General features: G+C 39.6%; 1 non-coding gene across 1 annotated transcript; it reads right to left on the bottom strand.

Moving 5' to 3' along the window:
- Positions 1-7,091: 7,091 nt before the first annotated feature.
- Positions 7,092-7,164, bottom strand: Trnar-ucu. Its single transcript has one exon. It is a non-coding gene; the product is annotated as a tRNA-Arg (tRNA).
- Between the last annotated feature and the right edge of the window lie 14,685 nt (positions 7,165-21,849).

The following is a 21,849-nucleotide window of genomic DNA, read 5'->3' as shown; positions in this document are numbered from 1 at the left end:
TGCTATTATTTTCAACCCGCTGCTAGCGTCCACCGGTTGAGTGCGTTCACGTTTTGCTAGCCTCCACCTGCTGCCAGTGTGCACTTACTGGCAGCATCCACTTGCTGGCAGCATTTACCTGCTGCCCATGTCCATCTGCCACCAGTGTCCACCTTCTTCCATCATCCATCTGGTGTCAACGTCCACATCCCGCCAGCGTCCACCTATTGCCAACGTCTACCTGCTACCAGCCTCCACCTGTTGCCAGCGTCTACTTGCTGCCAACGTCCACCTGTTGCCAACGTCCTATTGCGGCCAGCGTTCACCTGCTGTACATGTCCATCTGCCACGAGCGTCCACCTTCTGCAAGCGTCCACCAGCTGTTAACGTACACCTGCCGCCAGCATCCACCTGCTGCCCATGTCTACCACATCGTCCACATGCCGCTAGCGAATACTTGCTACGAACGTCCATTTGAACGTCTTTTCGCTATCTACCAGCCTCCACCTGCTGCCAGCACCCACTTGCTACCAACCTCCACCTCCTGTCAACGTCCACTTTCTACTAACATGTAGTTGCTATTAGCACCCACCTGTTGCCAGCATCCACCTGTTGCCAGCATCCTCGTGTTGCTACCGACCACCAGCTGCTAGTCCACCAAGTGCCCAGCATCCACCCACCCCTTCACCACCCTCCATGTGACCTGGGGACAGCACAAGCTACTACAGTCTATATATGCTTGGGGAGGTATTTTATAGTTGTAGGTGGGTGAGTGTGTCATGATGCATGTTGGTCATCATCAGTCATCAATTGCGAGTGATTGTTATGTTACTCTCTCCATCACAACGAAGCTCAATATCATAGGGCGTGTGGCAAAAAGTACAACAGTAACTAAATATATAACATAAAATTTTAAGTGTCGTGTGCTTGGTGGTGGCCAGTACTTGTTCTTATATACCATGAGCATTCTGATCAACCCCTTCATATTAGGCACCTACCCCTCTAAGACACCCTTGAGAATGGTGGTTCGATCCTCCTTGGCGGGTTACCAGTGTCCAGTATTTGGTGTTGTGAAACGATTGAATTTTATTTAAAGAACCTTCCCACTACTGTTTTTCGTATTAAGCATTTCATTTATTTTTGTTTAAAGAGCAATGGTTTGGAGTTAATTAAGATGATAAATTTAATATTATCGTAAACTTTATTTGCGCTCTATTCAGGAAGGGAGGGAGGGAGGGAGGAGATCCAATGATCAGGAGTGAGCTGACCATAAACGGAGTGTGAGTGCCCGGGGGCAGGTCGTGCGCCCGTGTCATGGCCGCCGTTCAGGGGCTACACCACCACACTCCGGATTTTCTGAGGTGCAGTAGTTAAAAAAAATTCCACATAAATCGAGATAACACCAGGAAACGAATTATGGTATATTCCCTGTTTAATTTCCTCGTCATTCTGGTCGTCATCTTTTTGTCATAAATTCAAGTGTGCCACATAACGTCTCCAGGAAAGGGAAACAAATTAACGCACGAGCCTTGTTGGATTTTAGTCAGCCTCAAGTATCAAGGAAGCCCTCCACACCAACCCCTGTATCCTGCACTTGACGTGCCTTGTATCCTCCACTCAATGTACCCTGTACCCTGCATTTGATGCCTCCTGTAACCTTGGTACCTCCTATACCTTGCACCAACATCTATGTCTTGCAACCGACACCACCCCCAATAAAGTGTGTCGGAAGTAACACATGAAGCCAGTGTACTCGTCAATTCGAAATCTACGATACTTAGACGTACATTGTGGCAACTCAAATACCTTATATATGAATGATTTATAAGCGAACGATACAAGAGATTCTCCTTTTTTGGGACAGGTATATAGTGATTTACTGAGGCTTACGAATGTCTATTGTATCGAAAGAGGAGAACAATATAAAGAAAGGGAATCCTTAAGGTTTCTTTCATGACTCCTTTTATAATTAGTAGATTATTAGTGATCATGGTTAATTATCCACCTTCCTGCCTTTGTCTGTCTCGATTGGTACGAAAAATCGGGTCAAAAAGGTGAGAGCCGTGACTGCCACTCAAACAGATCACGAGTAGATAGTAAGATAAGAATGGGCCAGGCGACCCTTACAGATCTCACCTAAGACTACTGACACACCGCCTGCAGGTAATATCATAGCACTGTGCATGGGGATGAAAGGCACTGATACACCACATTTCTTGACCTTAAAGCTGCATTTGATATTGCCAATAGGCAACTTATATTGTACTAACTAGCCAAAATGGATATAGGACGTCTGCTGTTACACTCGATAAGTGGTTACCTAATTCATGGTTACAAAAGTGAAGTTATAGATGTGCAACTTGGTACCTCCCAAGGTGAGGTACTAATTCCCAACTCTGTTCAATGTTCTTATGAATGCACTATTAAAGTTCAATCTCAGACAGCCCCAGCAATATTATTGTCAGCTATGCAGATGACATTATTTTACATACAAAAACTCATCGTTTTGAGAACCTTGCTCTCATCATCTCCATTGAGAAAACTAAAGTATTCAACAAACAAGCTGGTAACCGCAAACGTGGATCATCAAAGCTTAAGATACAGTAAGTAACAACACTATTGATTTCTTGCCTCGCAAGCGAGATGTCACGGATTCGATTCCCGGGCCGGTGGAAGTTGTTTGGACTTACTTCCTAGCCCCCATTAGTCCCTGTTCACCTAGCAGTAAAGTAGGTACCTGGTGTAAGTCGAAAGTTGCGAATTCGTATTCAGGGACAAGTTGTTGGAGCTTCCAATAACTTGAGGACATAAACCACTGACTCTTCAGGCTTCTAAGCCCTTAACTCGTGAGACATAAAGGCAAGCATGAACTTCGCATGCTTCCCTGTTGGGCGCTGTAAACGCTTCTGCGCTTCACCTTACACAAGGATGTAGGGGAGTGCCCCCCAAAAAAAAAAAAACACTATTGATTATGTCTCTTCTTTTAAATATCTCGGTGTCCGTATCCCCTGTACCTCACTTGTCATACATGAGCTAACCCGCCAATGTACTGATAGCTTAAAACCCCTTAAATGTGTAGTGGGGTACAACCCATATTCTGGCGCTAATATAAGAATTGTCAGAACAATGTACACACAGTAAAAAAAAATACCGCACGGATTATGTGCGAAACAATATTACACCACGAACGAGGGATAGTGGAATATGTGCGCTGGTCCTGTATTATGGTGGTAGCCCTGCTTTCCTTGCCGGTCCTGTGGGACGTAACTAATATGGCCCTACCATAGGTAGGTGAAAACCTTTGTCATACAGGCACGCATACCAACCCTCCTGTCTTACTGAATTATTAATTCATATAAACATCCTAATTATAAAAAGTGATGTCTTTAACCCACTTGTGTTTTTTAAGCTCTTGGAATTCTTAAATAGCACATCTACAGATTTACGGATAAATATATATATATATATATATATATATATATATATATATATATATATATATATAGAGGGTTAATTACCTAATAGCAATAACTTTAACCTCTACATTTTCTAAACTTTAAACTGGCCATCGACGATCATAATGCATATAAATGAATAGCGTGTTAGGTATTAGGAAGTAGGCAGCTACCAAACAGGGAGGTACTACCGCCTGGGAAGATATTGGAAGCATAATGTATTGTCTAATGGTTAGACCCTGCTGCCACATTGCATAACGAAAATTGTGACCAAGTCCCAGGTTGCTGATCTGACTTTCTGCCTCATTTACACACAATTGCAAGGTCTCAGTTGTTTCTCGTACTGTTGACAACACAACAAACATATATTGTTTCTCACTTTTGATCTTTTTTTTCTTTATGGTTCTTTATTATTATTATTGTTATTATTATGAGTAGTAGTATTACGTGTTGTTATTATTATTTATTATCATTATTATTTTAATATTTTATTTTCAAATTTTTATTAAAAATTTTGTTTACTATGAATTATTATTATTATTATTATTATTATTATTATTATTATTATTATTATTATTATTATTATTATTATTATTATCATCATCATCATCATCATCATCATCATCATCATCATCATCATCATCATCATCATCATCATCATCACCATCATCATCACCACCATCATCACCATCACCACCACCATCATCATCATCATCACCACCACCACCATCATCATCATCACCACCACCGTCACCGTCATCGTCATCGTCATCAGTCGCCGTCGCCGCCGCCGCCGTCGTCAGTCCGTCGCCGCCGCTCGCCGTCGCTCGCCGCCTGCTCGCCGCTCGTCGCTCGCTCGCTCGTCGCTCGTCGCCGCCGCTCGCCCAGTCGTCGCTGCTCGCCGCCGTCGTCACCGTCGCCGCCGTCGCCCGCCCGCCGCTCGCCGCCGCCTGCCCGTCGCCGTCAGTTCACCGCCCGCCGCCGCTCGCGTCGCCGTCGCCGTCGTCAGTCGTCGCCGTCAGCCACGCGTCGTCGCCGCTTCGTCGTCGCCGGGTCGTCAGCTCGTCGCCCACGTCGTCGCCGCTCGCCGTCGTCGTCGTCGTCGTCGCCGCCGTCACCGTCGCAAGCCACAACAATGTCGTCGTTTGCCGTTGCCGCGTTTGCTGCTGCTCAGCTGTCAAGTTGCTGTCGTTGTTGTTGCCGTTGCTGCCGTTGCCGCCTTCGTCGTCGTCGTCACATTTCGCCCCCTAGGCCCCGATTTGGATCAGTGACCTGTGCCGGGTGGGCTAATCCCCATAAAAAAGTTTCATGCAAAAACCTAACCTTACTTAACTTAGCCTTATTTAACTTCCTTGTGTATACTTTTGGCTGTCTAAGGTGATAAATGATGTCTTTAATGAAAAAACAAATTTTACCACATACGAATTAATTTTCATTAAGCTATAGTAATAAATACAGAAAGTTATTCCTATTTTTATTTCTTAATCGGTGATTAGTTTTCTCACTTTTACAATTTATGTTATATTAATTTCGTATTACAGTACTCTCGTTTTACTCTTCATTTGTATCCACATCTCTCACTTACTTCTTTACCTATTCCTTCATGGATCAGCTCATCTCACCAGCATGCTGCCATGCGTCGCCTTGCACGTGGACAAATTCTGGTGGTTCAATAATGATGTACCTGCATAAAATGAAATGTAATGTAGACTGCATTACATTTCTTTTTCACGCACCCTTCCACTATGAACCAGTGAATGCCTGTTGTGATTCTACTGATTATACCAGACTTTTGTGTACAGTGCCACTGAGGGCACGATGGGACAAGTGGTACCATCCATTTTGTTCAGGTTTAGATGGAAAGGTATGTGTCCCTAAATATCATGACCAAGTTTCTGATTTATGTTTACTGTGGCTTCGTTTGTTAAAAGAATATCCAGAATTTAACCACAAAATAAAACTCCCAGTTGTTACCTTTGAACTACCGGTATGTTTCTCTTGGGGATGATGCAACAACCACAATCAAGTTCTAGTTACCCATATTTCCAGATCACCGAGAAAAAATCCAGTGATTTTTTCTCAAGCTGTAGCTGTATCAGGTGTTCCATTTGTCATAATTATGAGTTTCCCAGAGCTGTGTGGTGCAGGTGTGTTATCAAACTCACTAATCATAGAGACTACAGTCACTACATCAGAAACACTCCAGGCTTATCGCTACAATATTATCTAATCCGCAGCGTCGCCGGTGATACGACTGTGAGAACGAGCGTAGTACGGGAGAGATGGCAAAACACAACTCATGACAATAACTGTGTCTGGCGCCAGTGGGATCAAGGAGGGCGATAACCAGTGATAATGGTGGGCACACCTGTGTGTCGCGGCCCCAGGGGGTGGCTTCATACCACCATCACCTATTATTGTAACTGTTCGTTACCATCTCTGTATTGAACATTTTAAGGGACTTACTCGTATATTTTTGTAGAGAAATTTAATATAAGACTTACGCTAATATTGGTATGAAAGTATACACAGCAAATACTTATGTAGTTAAATTCGTGTTCGTGTAACGGGGTCGGTAAGGTACTGACGCAAGCAAACACCAGGCGCCACCTGGCTATGTCTGTCTTGCCGGGAATTACCCACCTGTAAAATAAAAAATAAAAGTTTTCTTTCCTTTTGTAGACTTTGACAAAACTATTTGGGATTTTCCTCGGTTTATTGCTTTGTAGAGGTCGTAGAATCACTGTCGGATATAGATCCAACTTAGCTGACAATAGACTTCCATTGATTTAAAGCAAAGAAACATTGCAAAATAACCTGTTGACTGCAAGAACGAATTGTTTTCGTTAAGTTGAAGTTCAATACATTGCCTTTAACATTCCAGCAGATACTGAGTTACCTCACACTCACTGTTAACTCATGCAGGCTTGTCTCTTTCAGACAAGTTTTTACGTAGTAATATTCGTGGAATGTGAGTAACTCTTCCTGTGACAGTAATTGACCTCTAGACATGATCTTATAGTTTGCTGTCTTATGATTCCCACCTTCCTGTTGCTCCCTATGTTCACAAAAACTCCTCATTTCTAAATACATCTTCACAGTGAAGTTCTTAGGTGCTCAAGATTTACTCTGTCATCCGTCTTTGTATGATTTCAAGAATGTGTCCATTCATTAGTGCGGTGACCAAACACTGAACCTCTTTATCCAAGTGAGGATTCACTAGTTGTAACTCCAGAAGATGATATTCCTCTTACAAGCAATAGCTCTTAATAGACTCTCAAGATGAGTCGCGTGGTAACTTCCGCATGCGGCTGTGTTAACAAAGTGCCATTTAGACGAGTGCCGGGGCAGGTACGGTCTATTAGGGCCCACTCACACTGAGACCAGTAAGACAGTTTCTCTATCCCTTGAAAGACAGCAAATCGTGTAACACAGAAAATAATAATACTCCACCGCGGCGTCGCATATCGTCTGTCTCCGGATAATTTGCCACCACAGAATATGTCCACTTCCGGCCTCAATTTGAGCGAGCCGTTATTGGTGATTAACGACCGTTCAATTATTAACATCGGCTTGACATGGCGCTAAACAGGCGGCCGTGTACATGTCAAGCAACATTTTGCAGCACGCCTGCCATAAACACTTGCAAATAACAAGCATCCCCAGCGGGATTCGAACCCGCGGCCTCTGGATTAGAAGTCCAGCGCGCTCTCCACTGCGCCATGGGGACAGGCTTCAGTTTACAATATATTGAAATATAAGAATTGATAACTGTACAATACAAAGGCATGGGGAAAAGTAAGGGGACACGAATTTGATGGCATACACGGAAAACAACATTGGTATAATCTTCTAAGCACGAAGTTTTAATTGCATAACAGATAGAGAAGTCATTGAAGGATGTAAGATATCATCAAAATTTAGGAATTTTAATAGTATATGTGGCAATGAAAAATTTTATGAGAAGGTGTTAAATATGAGATGTTACTTTTTTTAGTTGTGTATCACCTGGAGAAACTACCTGGAGACACCAAAGACGTTCCATCACGTCGCACTGGACAATAACCCCTCGTATGACGAAACGGGTATCGCACTCGAATCACAGTAGTGAGAGGCAAATGCTGCACCACCTACAACCTGTGTACTGTATAACTTACCTATTGTATTAACTGCGGACCAGAACACTTTCTGATATATAGCGAATATTGTTCCAGCTGCTGCTTAAGGTTATAACAATATCAGTCCAGTCAAGTGTTGATTCAATTGATAAATGATACCTAGTTACCTCACATGTCGTGTGTGTGTGCTTGTATTTTGCGTTATGTATTGTGTGTTTGTGTGTGTGAGGTATTTGTGTGCGTTACGTTACGTGTGTATGTATTTTGAGTTCATTATTTGTGTACGGTTTTGCCGTTATTTATGTATGTTTGTGTGTTATTTGTGTGTGTGTGTGTGTGTGTGTGTGTGTGATTATGTAAATGTGTGTATTATAATAATAATAATAATATACAAATGACTTAAGAGTACGTAATTATATGATATTTCATGATAAGGGAGATGGTCCTTTCACAAGGATTTCAGCAGTTATAGTACAAAAATGAGATTGGCAAGGAGTGAACATGCAAAATATCTACCAGCTTTACACGATCAGTGCAAGGGCGTATGGGCTAACGAACAGCAATTCACGGACGAGGGATCTCAGGTGGTAAGAGGAGACGCTGGCGAGGATGGTGTAATAGCTTCATCCCAAACTGCCATTTGAGGTTTTAATCAGAGAGAGTTGAGAGGCTCATTATATTTAGCGCCTCTTATTTGATGTAGGAGGAGTAGAGAATAGTCTGGCAAACCCTCTTTCGCACTCCCTCTAGGAGACCTCGTTGTGTAGCTTTTAAGGAAAAACACCAGTCAAGGGGAAACTTAGGTGAGCTTAGGATGCATGAATGTTGTACAAACTTTCATGAGCTCTGACACGGGAACTCCAAGGAACTCGAGACCACGCAGGATGTGGAGACGATAGCAGCAAGATTTGACGGATGTACTGTGCATTCCAGTTCAGTTTGTTATTCAAAGTGACACTGAGGAGCTTGGTAGAATCTGGAGTGTGTTAAGGGTCAATGTGATGAAGGGATGTGGGACATGGTCGAAGGAGAGGTTGATGTGCAAAACCATGGCCTTGGTATGGTTGATGGTGACATGGCTGGTGGTGGACCAATTTTGGAGAGTGTTCAGATATTCTGGAGGGCGCTGTAGTTGGGAGCCGAATTGATTTCATTGATGCCAACGGTAGAGTCGCCGATATAGTACCAGCGAGCAGGAGCATCTTTCAAGGTATCGCTGATGAAAATGAGAAAGTAGAGCAGTCCCACCCAAGTGCATGTGGGCGACTGAAAGGTGGAGACCGCCCCTAGGAAGCGTACAATCTGGCGTCGGTCACTAACGAAGTCTGTGAGACATGGTAGGAGACCTCAAGAGCCTAATGTTGATGGCTTTGTAGAAATTTTTTTTGTGATTGACCAAGTCAAATGTTTTTGTGAAGTCTATAAAGACGACAGCCACAGATGTCTTATATTTTTATAGGTTGTGGTAGATGAAATCAAGAAAGACAAGAATGCTGACGAACCATTGGGTGGTGGAGGATGTTTTCTTGTTGCCCAATTGCTGAGAATCTATGGTTTCTGCAATGTCTGCATAAGAACATAAGAACATAAGAAAATAAGGAGTCTGCAATAGGCCGGTTAGCCTGTGCATGGCAGCTCCTGTCGAGAGTTACTACCACTCTCTATCATCCATGAATCTATCTAGCCTCCTTTTGAAACTTTCCAGAGTTTCCCGCACTTACCACAAAGTTGCTAAGCTTGTTCCACTCGTCCACCACCCTATTTGTAAACCACTTTCTTCCTATCTCCCTCCTAAACCTAAACTTATCCAACTTGAATCCGTTGCTCCGAGTCCTATCCTGCTCGGATATTATAAGAACTTTATCTATAAGCCCAGTCTAATGCAAAACCCTCGTAGATTAAGGCAGCGGCACACTGGGCACTTTTCCTCCCAACATGTATGAGTCATGCTGGGATGTTTTGTTGGCGCGTCTGCTTAAAGCAACGAAAACAACAACAAAGCGTCCAGACGAGGTTCGCCATAGATCCCGCTACTACAATTACTACAGTTGAGGCCTTGCAGGATTGTGCTATAGTTCTTCAATTGCTGAAGCAAGTGGGGTGTCTATAAAAGCTAAAAAATAGACAATGGGTGCGAATGTGAAGTTTCTTTACAAGTGGCGTAGCTGGCTGGTCAAAGAAGACCCTGAATAATGATTTAATAAAACTAAAGAAGTTTTAAAGTGACGAATTAATAGAATCATGTTACCGTTTTATGTGTTATATTTTAAATTATTACTGTTTCGGGATTTATTTCAATTTTACTTGAATATTCACCACCTAATATGAAGTTTATTTGAGCACTAACCCGGCCAGCAAAGCTCACCGCCAAAACGTTGTCCATTTCTTGCAACAGCCGAAATCCTTATGCTTGCTGGGCCGTCAGGCTAGCGGCCAGCAAAACTGGCAACATGTTTGGAGGAAAATGCCCAGTGTGCCTCCACCTTTAGGATGAGTACTGGTGTAATGGCAATGGGTTGTAACTCGTTTATAGTTTATACTCTCGTTGACTTGAACTCTGGTGAAACATATGAAGTGTTCCAGTCACCTGGGTATTTTGCTTGTCTGAGATAAGTATTGATAATTACCAGTAAAGCCAAACCCCTCTGTTCCATTATAATGGAACAGAGGAGTTTGGCTTTATTGGTAGGTCAATGGGAGTGGTAGAGCAATTGGCCTTGGGAGTGTCTAATCATCTGGCGACTTCAAATTCTTCCACTGAGTCAGTAGGTGAGGGGGCTGGTAGGTAAGCTGGGACACAGGTAGTGTTAAGCTTGGGGAGCGAATTGCTTATACTAGTTGTCATTGAGATAAAAGGTCCTGTTTCCCTGCTGTATATGTCTTTTAATCCGAGGTGTGATCCAGGTGGGCGTAACCTGACTGTAATGGCCCCTGTCTCATCAACAGAAGTATTATATAAATGGGTTCTTTACATTCGATTTATATTCAAATTCATCCCCTGTAATTTTCCACTAACTATGAGGAGATCATGAACTGATCACGTGAATGGTAGCTGCCCAAGAGGGTGAAGCCCATATGTCAGCAGCTATGTAAGCACGGTTAAGCCGGCGCCCATTACTGAGTCTCACTCACTACGTAATATTGAACGGACGTTGATTCACGTCTACTGTATTTACATAGACGCCGTCCCTTTCTCACCACACTCATAAATAGTGGAACTTACGGTTGATCTACACTCAGGAATTATATACATATTACTTTTTTAATAAAACAAGAAACTTCAATTGGGTTTCGTTACTAAAGCCCAATATATTATGTGAACCAACCTGGTTAACATTGGAATTAACCAGCCGTTTCATGACGGACTTCTTGGGGATTAAATGATGGTGAACTTCTGTGATGGTGTTGGTGTGATTTGTCAATTTGATATCTACTTCATCTCCGCTTAATACTTCAGTCCAGGGATAATGAGCTATCCACTGTCCGAAAAGACGCATTACAGATATAGTAACCGGCTCTGCACGTGGCTGGTCGTGGAAGCTGGAAAACAAAATACTAATGGAACTGTATTACAGCCGTAATGAGGCATTGATTGAGGTGGTAGGTACTGGTCTGCTAAGTCTGTTAAGATATTTTCCAGGGTGTATTGACCATGTGTAAGAAAGTTCACAGCATATAACAGTAGAAGTTATTCCTGTAGATTAGTGGTGTCAGTTTTATTAAATCACCGCAAAGCACCAGCTTGGCACGTGGGTATTTAACTCTGAGGTGGTACTGAGTAATGATGGAGGCAGTTTGGCGAGGGTGGGTATGTAGCATAACATAGTCCCCCTTACTAGTGCGTTTACAGGGGCTCGTCAGGTAAAAGTGCAGTGTGGCAGGGCTGTATTTGGTAAGAGGAAATTCGCAGTAGCAAACACACTATAGACGGTGGTATCGTGAGGAAGCGGGTTGAAGTGACGTAAAGAGAATGTGGGGTGGGAGGGGGCAGCAGGGAGGGAAGTGGAGGCTGGTGCCCCCCCTACCTACAGTTATGGTATCCTCGGATGATATTAACTCTCACTTGAGGCTTAAGTTTATATCTATTATTTTCCTCATCTGTTATATTATGTAGATAGTATTCATACTGTTCATGTTAAACTTTGGCCAGAATGTGAACAAGATGAGGTTTGAAGTTAACTGCAATGATTCTTTATTCACTCGTGCTTGTTGCTTGGTAGAACAATCTACTATACAATTCCAATAAAGTAAATAAAACATGTAATAATATTAAGAGTGCTTGCAATCTGTCTCAGTATCAGAGGTGCATGTCACGTCTGGTTGTGTAAGGATGGTGAACTGTAAATGAAAATTTGACTTTTTTCTTAGCTCAACTAATTCCCTTTCTATAATTTTTTATATTTATTCATCTGTAAAGGAATCAGGGCCAAACGAGGGGTGTGAATTGACTGATCATTGAAAACATACCATAATCAGTGTTTGGCACTTGTGTCGTTTAAGAAATTTTCAATCTGTTGTCATTTCAGACATTTTATTTTTTGAAACCAGTATGAAGGTCACTATGTGCTGAATTTGTTTCAAAATAACTGATGTGCGGTGAAGGAGCCTTCAGGGGCGGTATACACAAAACTTTAAAGTGCTAGCAAACAGTTGTTAAGGCTGACTTTTTCCTGTTAAGCACTAATAGTACATACGCAAAACTTTTAAGGGCCTCAATAGTACTGTTAAGTTAAAAGACCTCGGGGGCACTTTTATGTCCCGTAATAGTAGTCTGTTAGTCGATACCCTGGCGAACCAACAACATCAGCGGCGGCAACGCAGTTATCAGGAAAGGAAAGATACATTTAATGACTATAGTGTTTATATATTAAATATAGTGTGAATATATTGTGTGTATTCCCTCTTTATAGCAGAGATTTCTTTCTTGACTTGGACAATACTGCAGGAAACGCAGCATTGACTCTCATTTCTTTTCTTAATAGCATATTCGCCACTTATCAGCTTACTAGCCGCTTGGGCGGTCTATCCAGTGTTAGTACAGGAGGAAACCGGGGACCGGGAAGCCTGTGGTGTTTGGTAGGGTGACACTGGGTAACACCATTCTCACGTGTGTCCGGGCCGAGGCTCGAAGCCTTAACATATTGATGAGAATTACGCGCATTACCGCTGTACCACCAACACCTCATGGTGATTTCCAGCCATGCCCTCTATTTTTGCCAGCGCCTTAATATCACTTTTCACTTTTTTTTAGTTAGGTTAGGTTACCTGACCTAACAGGCCACGTCCTAACCTCCTAACCCAACTAAAAAAAAGTGATTTGCCCCAAAGATAAATGTCATAATCATCTAAAACAGAAAAGAAATCTAGCGAAAAAATATATTTTTCATGTGATAAAGGGTGATGGGGTGGTTAACGAAACGAGAGTGACGCTACGTGTTACTATAACATCAAATTGGGACCTCGAAAAATTCGTGATTTTACAACTAATAAATCGCGAATATCGCGTTTATTTTTGGAATGCGCCGCTTAATTCAAGTATATTTTTTCGTTACTCGATGAGATCTACTAAATGGTAAGAAAAAAATCGTAAAAAGGTGATGGGTTGATAACGAAAAATAGCCCCTCTATTTGTCTTTATTATTCAGGAAAGCCTTCAAGCGGCCATTCAATATTAACTTTTTCTCTTCAATGGCATCCACCAATATTAAAGTCTGGTCTGCTGTCCAGCTGGGCTTCCTTTTCTTTCGTGGGGTTGAGGCTTTCATTTCCTCAATAACTTTTTTTTTATACAAACGGCACGGCAAGGAAGAGCCACCGACCACTATCCTTGGTTAATAAATCCTCCTTCAAACTGCATAGATTCGATTTTTTTAATGATCAAAATGTAAATAAATGTAAATATTAAAATTAATCTTCATAAATTTATTGAGGTTATTCAGCCATAAGACCATTTTATATGAGGAACTCCTGTTTTCTTTAGCGCTGTTCAGCGGTACTTAACAAACAACTATTTGTGAGGTAAAAGTTTGCTAGTTAAGCTTTGTGTATAACTTTTTAATTTTAGTGCTAGCTAACAGAACTATTATGTCAATAGCATAAAAGTTTTGTGTATACGGGCCTAGACTTCTGTCCACAGCTATTATTAAAATGAAAACATGTTGGCAACACTTGAGGTGCCAATGCAACATTTCATATTCATTCGTCACAGGCAACAAGGGGAGGTTTTCTTCTGATCTAGCATTGTATCGTCGTGACGAATGGTGTATATAACGAGTTTTCAATGTAATACACAATGAACTATATAAGATAATAATCAATACATACCGTACGACAGTTTATGTTCCATATCGACCACACACACACACACACCCTGCTGCCAACTCCATCCCAACCCACATTATCTTTACCACTTCACCTCGCTACCTCACTATACCACCGTCTGTAGTACAGTATCTTTGCTATTGCGAGTTTCCTATAACCAAACATAGTTCTGCCACACTGCACAAAACTTGACGAGCCCCTGTAAACACACTAGTGAAGGGGACTATACCAATAACACCTCCATACCAGCTGAGACTACAACTTCAAGGCAGGATGGGCAGTGGTCGTTGTGACAGAAAAGTGCAACGCACCCACCACGTTATTTTGTTTAAAGATGACGAAAGAGTTGATATCCCTTAAAGTGGCATACCTCAGGACAAAAATTGTCTTTTCTTAGAGATGACAACAACGTTGGCTGTAAGTGACTTGATTGTGGTGGTCAGCTTATCAAATTTATTGGTGAGGAAGGTGACGTTAGAATAAAGATGGGAGACTGTATCATAAGTGAGGAAAATCAGAGAGTTAATAGAGCTTGCCTTGTGTGTGTTTGCGTCGTGTCCTAGAAGAGGTAAGGGGCATGATAGGTGTCTGAACATGGCGGCCCTGTCTGCTGCTACGGTAATTTTAATAAGCTAATAATATTTTATCTTTGACAACCATACACTCCCATTAATCCAAACAAAATAAACTGAGAGTATTTCACTGTAGTATGTACGGTATTGTACTTACGTCAACACTGGCCGTACCCGCAGGTTAGGTTAGGTTAGGGTCATATACACTTTATTGTTGACTGTCATCCTAATTCTCACCTTTTTTCATTGGATCAATATTTCAGGATCACAATTTGATAAACACCCTGACCCCAGGTGACTTCATAGTGAAAAAAATAATAAAAATACTCAGTAGCTACACGTAACCCATCATGCACTCGAACCCATGCAATATACTGATATAATCAGCACTGGTATGATCAGCACTTTTATCTTCATATCATCACAATCCTTTTCACCTTCATGTAGCTCCTGACTCTCACGCTCTAGTCTAGTCTGGGAAGCGAATTAGTGGGCTGTTAGAGTGTGTTACTAAAAGAAAGGTCGAGAGTGTGTGTAGTTGTTGTGTACGAGTATGCTGTTTGATGGGGAACCGTGGATATTCATGACATTTCTTTCATGGACCTTTTGTTCACTAATGTCCCTTTTAGCAAGATTAATGTAAAAAGCATCTGTTTGACAGACACTCATTTAATCAGTTCCCATTTCAGCGCTAACCATTTCAGTGACGTTTAGTTCACGTTTGCCCATTTTATCATCAATCATTTCGCTAGTCTTATCTACTTCGATACTGCGTCGTTTAACCGAACCGGCCTCCGTCTTGTATAGTGAAACTTTGCCACCTCATTCTAACCATCTGAACCATGAAGAACTATCTTCCAAAAGCTGATGGTGAGGAAGTGTCGACCAACGCCCAGAGTCAACAGAGTGAAAAAAAATAAATGAAGGTATTTGTGGTCCAACTTCCAGCCTGGTAGATTACCCTCATGATATCCTGGAGAGGACCATCCTGCAGTAAGACAATCCTTTGACACATATATTTGAATATATTCATAAATGATAACAAATGCCATCCTAAATAGTTTAAGAATTCTGATGAAGTTGAAAAAATTTACAGACAAATTTATTGAGTTTGAAATTACACCGATCTGGGGACACGACAACTTACAGGGAACAATGTTTGCCAGAGGATTTATTTACAGAAGAAAGTTACATGTTTATAAACTTCTGGATTTGATGAAATCTTGCGTTTTGCCAAGTGTTTGAACTCAGGTGATGGGTGTAGGTGAATTGTCTACTTGTCTGTTTCACAGTCACAACCTTGTTATCAATGTTTTCGTGAATTTCAAACTTCTATTTCTAACATATTATTTATGCATGAATATATAACCCAGATGTGCTTAAGAGAACGTTACCAACCTGACCAACACTAAACCTCCATTAGTCCTTAACCCTTAATAACGATGGTTTAAACTGCCAATTCTATGGGTAAAACCATCATCATTAAAGTGTTAAACTACCGTCCTGAAATAATTGGATAATAATACAACGTGAATCATATCATCGTCCAGTAGACCATTGTCCTAAGAGAGTTAGCATGTACTGTACTTTTCCGGCCAATTATGCAGTTTCTAGTTTGTTTTTCATTCATGAGAGGTAAAGTTTTTATAAAGTAAAGTTAAGGTATGCAACATATTATAATGACACAATAGCGTGGTATATGCTAGGTCATTAAGGATATATATTACTACTAATACACAAGTGATTATTAATACAATTGTTGTATATAAACTATGATGCGTGCAGCAAGAGAGGTGTGGAGTCTCCATCAGGTATCAAGACGCACCACAGTACATAAATCGTTGGATATTACCTCCCTGGTCAGGTCGTTGAGCGTTTTAACACCCAAAACCTGCTAACTGGTGTCCTTGTGTCGCCTGCTCCTGCTGTTTATTGCTTACCTTTGCTATATTGCTCCTAGCAAGTTTCATAACCGTTTTTGTGCCTCAGCCCAGCGTGCGAGATAATTCTCGCCCAATAACTGGGTTAGTAGACGCATTTATAAACATACGTGTTGAGGAATGATAGATAATGATGGAATTTATGAGGTAAAGTGTTAGCTCTTCAACCACGATAAATTTCTTGCAAATATAGATCTAAGTTCTTTAGGTTTTGGATCAGTCAAGAAGGTAAATATGAATCTCTTGTAAGGAACAAGTACGCAAACAGGTTGACATTCATTTACCATAGAAATATCATAAATATAAATTGTCATCTTTATCAAAAGTGGATCACACACACACACACAGACACACACTTAACTGTGTATCAATCTACACAAGCCATCCTAACCTAACATATATGTATATATATATATATATATATATATATATATATATATATATATATATATATATATATATATATATATATATCAAACTCTCTTTAGTTTTTCTTTGAGAATTCTCACAAAGAGTGAGGCTGTTATGACAACAAAGGAAGATAAGAAGTGTGAATACTGTTACCCATATTCCTCGGTAAAGAAGGCATTCTTTCAATCATAAAGAATTAAATGGCAAGTATCGTACTTTTCCGCATTAATATAAGATTAAACGCAATTTGATTTCCTTGTATTAACGTGAGAATAATGGTCAATATGTTTTTAAAAAGTTTAATTATTATATATATATATATATATATATATATATATATATATATATATATATATATATTATATATATATATATATATATATATATATATATATATATATATATATATATATTAATATATATATATATATATATATATATATATATATATATATATATATATATATATATATATATGCAAATAAATCACTGTAGGTGCGCGTGATCCAGGTATATGCTGATAACCACAAGGAAAAAAAACACGAAGTTCTCAGGCGCTTTCGTGTAATTCACATCTTCAGGGGTGAGTACAGACTAGTCTGTACTCACTGAATGTGGTGCAAAGACATATATAAATATATATATATATATATATATATATATATATATATATATATATATATATATATATATATATATATATATATATATATATATATATATATATATATATATATATATATATATATATAATGTTACCTATCGAATATATAAGATGCACTCAAGGGTTGAAACTTGTTACATTATAACATGTAATGTAACAAGTATATATTATTATGTAACAATAAAATGATAATGGTAAGATAACTTTTAACTTGGCAACAAGAACAAGTTTACCCCTCTCTCTGATTTGGCTAATTACCATTAATTCATTCTTACTACTGTAAAAATAAAAATAAATACAGTAAAAATAACCTTATGCTTACTTTTCACTCATACAAACTACTGCTCCCTGGATGTCTATCCCTTCAAGTCTTATTGCACTCCTCAACCCATACTTCCATCTCCTCTTTGGTCTTCCTGTCTCCCTCCTACCCTTCATCCTTCAATTTTACTCTTTTTGCGAAATATTTACATTGCATTACTACCTGAGCAGAGTCTGGTCCACTCTCTATTCATCACTTCGATCATCTTCATACGTTTTTGTATTTCTTATTCTCTACGTCATATTTACCACAGGTATTGTACTCACACATGTTATTGTTTCGCTTTTAATTTTGCTTCATTCCTCTTTTATCTAGAGCTTATTTTCGACACCCACATGATGATGTCATCTCAACACTTCTGTTCATCCCTGTCGTCACCTCTTACGTTGTTCTCTTTCTTCTTATGTTTCTCAAACTTTTTCTTCCTCTCTGTTGTTTAGTTTATCTTTATCGTTCCTTGGCTAACACATCCGTTCTTAGGTATGTTATGATACATTCCACCTCCTCCATTTTATCTCATGCTGTATCAAGTTAACATTTACTTCTCTCTGCCTCCCTTCTTTACTTATTTTCATCTCTGTAGTTTTGTCCATATTCACCGTCAACTTTCTCCAGGCACGCACACCACCAGAGTGCATTCACAGTATTCATTACTTTTCCTCTGAGTCATTCTCTAAACAGTGGCTGATACACCTACAATTTTCATTCTTATAATTATTCATCAAACTTGCACCCCCTTGCCATCAATCTTACCACCTCTACCACCAGAGTGACTTTACACACACTTGATGAAGTCCTACTTTCGCTAAAATCCAGCTTTACCCTTCCGTATAAACTTGCAAAAACTCTCCCTATATAAATTGTTCAATAATTTTCATGTTTCCCATTTACACCATACACACACATACGCGTGTATATATATATATATATATATATATATATATATATATATATATATATATATATATATATATATATATATATATATATATATATACAGTATATATATCAGCAAAAGACTTGTCTCTTGGAAAACATAAATTAATAATAAGGAAAAAAAAACATGAAAATCACGAAAATCTTGGTTGGTGCTGGGTTGTTTAATTTAATCAACTAACGTTTGCAACATTACTTAGTCCATCCTCAGCAGAGTCCCAAGGAACACAATTCTTCAGTGTTTATTGATAAGAATAAAAAGACAATTTAAAAGCACAAACACTAAAATAAATAAATACAAAGTCGGGACAAAAAGTAAAGAGCTATTTGATTGATTTACAGCATAAGTCTAAAATATAAAACGCACACAAGCGAAGAAGCTCAAGCACACAAAACTGCAAAGGAAGGATATAGATAAAGGTACATAAACCTTAATGCGGGAAGCGTAGTTCACATGAGACCATATCAGTGATAGCAGTAAATGTTGAAAGATAGTTGCCATACCACTGAGTGATATTGGTCTGCTTCAGGTGTTGCAGCCTTGTTGTATAGTAAACCTCTGCAGCACGTATTTCGCGAATGACTGTTACGAATGACCAAGGGCCTGTTCGGCTGAGTGTAGCCTGACGGACTTCTCGAGGAAGAAGTGATGGTGAGTTTCCGTGATGGTGTTGGTGTGATTTGCCCATTTGAAGTCCACGTCATCTACACTTAATACTTCAGTCCAGGAATAATGAACTGTCCACTTTCCGAAAAGACGCATGGTCGTGGAAGCTGGAGACCAAAACATTGAAGGATCTGTATTACAGCCGATATGAAGCATTGATTGAGGTGGTAGGTACTGACCTGCTAGGTCCGTTAAGATGTTTTCCAGGGTGTTTTTACCACGTGTAAGAAAGTTTACAGCTTATAATAGTAGCAGTTATTCCTGTAGATCAGTGGTGTCAGTTTCATTATATACCACAAAGCACCACCTTGTCACATAGGTATTTAACTCTGAGGTGGTACTGAGTAATGATGGAGGTAGTTTGGCTAGGGTGGGTATGTAGCATAATATGTACCAATAAAACCTCCATACCAGCTGGGACTGCAGCTTAAAGAAGGATGGACAGTGTTCGTTGTGGCAGAAAAGTGCTACTCACCCACAATGTTCATTCGTTTGAAGATGACGAAAGAGTTGATATCCCTCAAAGTGGCAAGTCTCGGGAGCAATTTGCCATTTCTTAGATATGACAACAACGTTGGCTGTAACTGACTTGACTGTGGTGGTCAGCTTATCAAATTTGTTGGTGAGGGAGGTGACGTTGGAAAGTAATAAAGATAGGAGTTTGTACCATGTGCGAGGAACTTCAGAGTTGATACAGCTTGTCGGCTGTAGGTTTTCGCGGTCTAGTAAAGTAAGGAGTTTGATAGGTTTCTAAATCCGGTGGCCTTATTACTTTAATAACTCAATCACGTTGTCTCTTGGATAACCATTTCCTCACTTTAAACCGAACAAAATGTGCCGAGAGTTTTTTATTGGCGTCTGTGCAGTCAGCCAAGTGGAAACCGGCAAAAGGAACCCCCCTCTGTAGAACACACACGGAGGGGGTTCCAGATGTACCCCTATATCAGAACATTTTATCGCAGCTCCCACTTGGTTGACTGTACAGTATACCCATTAGAAAAAGTATCTCCACCTTTGCCGTGCCTTACATTCTGGAGCACAAGATGAAGTGCTTTGATATATACCCTGGGTACGCAAACAAGGCTTTTCTACTGTACGCCACAAATACATCCCTCATCGTTCATCATTAACGTCTTGTCTAGGGGGTTCTTTCTGTGCTAAATAAAATCGTCTGGCGTTAGCCAAATAAAGTATTAAAAGTGTTGTGACCATAATGAAGGGTTAAGTCTAAGAAAGTACTACAGAACACTCGACCGTTGATATTATAGCAAATATTAGGCTTAGTATTATTTTAGTTGTTTAAAATCACAAAACATTGGACGGTAATCAGACTTACAAAGCCAGAGTTACAGTACCAACCAACAGCTACATTTGTGTCTGTATAGTACGTTCTTGCTGATTCCGATTTCCACCGGACCCAAAGGTTGGGATACTTTCTTTCGATGGGTGTCCATCAGCACTGGCAGTAAATGCAAGATATCGGTGACGCCGTGTGTGTGTGTGTGTGTGTGCGTGTAATAATAATAATAATAATAATAATAATAATAATAATAATAATAATAATAATGATAATAATAATAATAATAATAATAATAATAATAATAATAATAATAATAATAATAATAATAATAATAATAATAATAATAATAATAATAATAATAATAATAAATAATTGTTTCTTGACAGAAAATTGCAGTCAAGGGCTGGAAATACACAATGAACAGATTCTATGTATAGTATATTACCTAAGGAGGTATCGGGGAGTGGGTCACGTAACATAAGCTTTAATACCAAAAAGGAGGAAACATGTGGTTGAACAAAAAGGTGTGTGTGTGTGTGTGTGTGTGTGTGTTCCCAAAATTCAAAAACTATACTTTTGCTATGTATGAATGAGTTTCAGGGTTGAGCAACAGAACACCCAAACAATACAGAATGCACTAGCAAAAGTATGTTTCAATAAAAAACAAAAGCATTAGTTTTTCCATAGAAGTTAATTATACACTTGCCTCAGGATGACCTCGCATCTCTCAGTTTTGTAGATGGAACTGTTAGTAGTGTACTAGGCAGAGTCACTACCCCGCCAGATTATCGTCCCTCAAATGGACGATGATCTGACAGACATGTTCTCCATATTATACATAAATAACACAAAAAGGGAAGATAAACTGAACATTAATATACATACACACACACACACACACATATATATATCTTGATAAAATCACACGGGAAAAGGGAAACAACGGAGCACCTTAGCTTTCGTCTTTATTCAAGACATCTTCATGTTGCCTCTGAAGATGTCTTGAATAAAGACGAAAGCTAAAGTGCTCCGTTGTTTCCCTTTTCCCGTGTGATTTTATCAAGATTTATCTTATCCACGTTTTCATTGTGGATCTACATGACATATATATATATATATATATATATATATATATATATATATATATATATATATATATATATA

This window comes from Homarus americanus, unplaced genomic scaffold, assembly GCF_018991925.1.
Source record: "Homarus americanus isolate GMGI-L3 unplaced genomic scaffold, GMGI_Hamer_2.0 scaffold32583, whole genome shotgun sequence".
In the NCBI taxonomy this organism is placed as follows: domain Eukaryota; kingdom Metazoa; phylum Arthropoda; class Malacostraca; order Decapoda; family Nephropidae; genus Homarus; species Homarus americanus.
The sequence above is the reverse complement of the archived record's forward strand: the minus strand, read 5'-3'. Positions and strand labels throughout refer to the sequence as shown.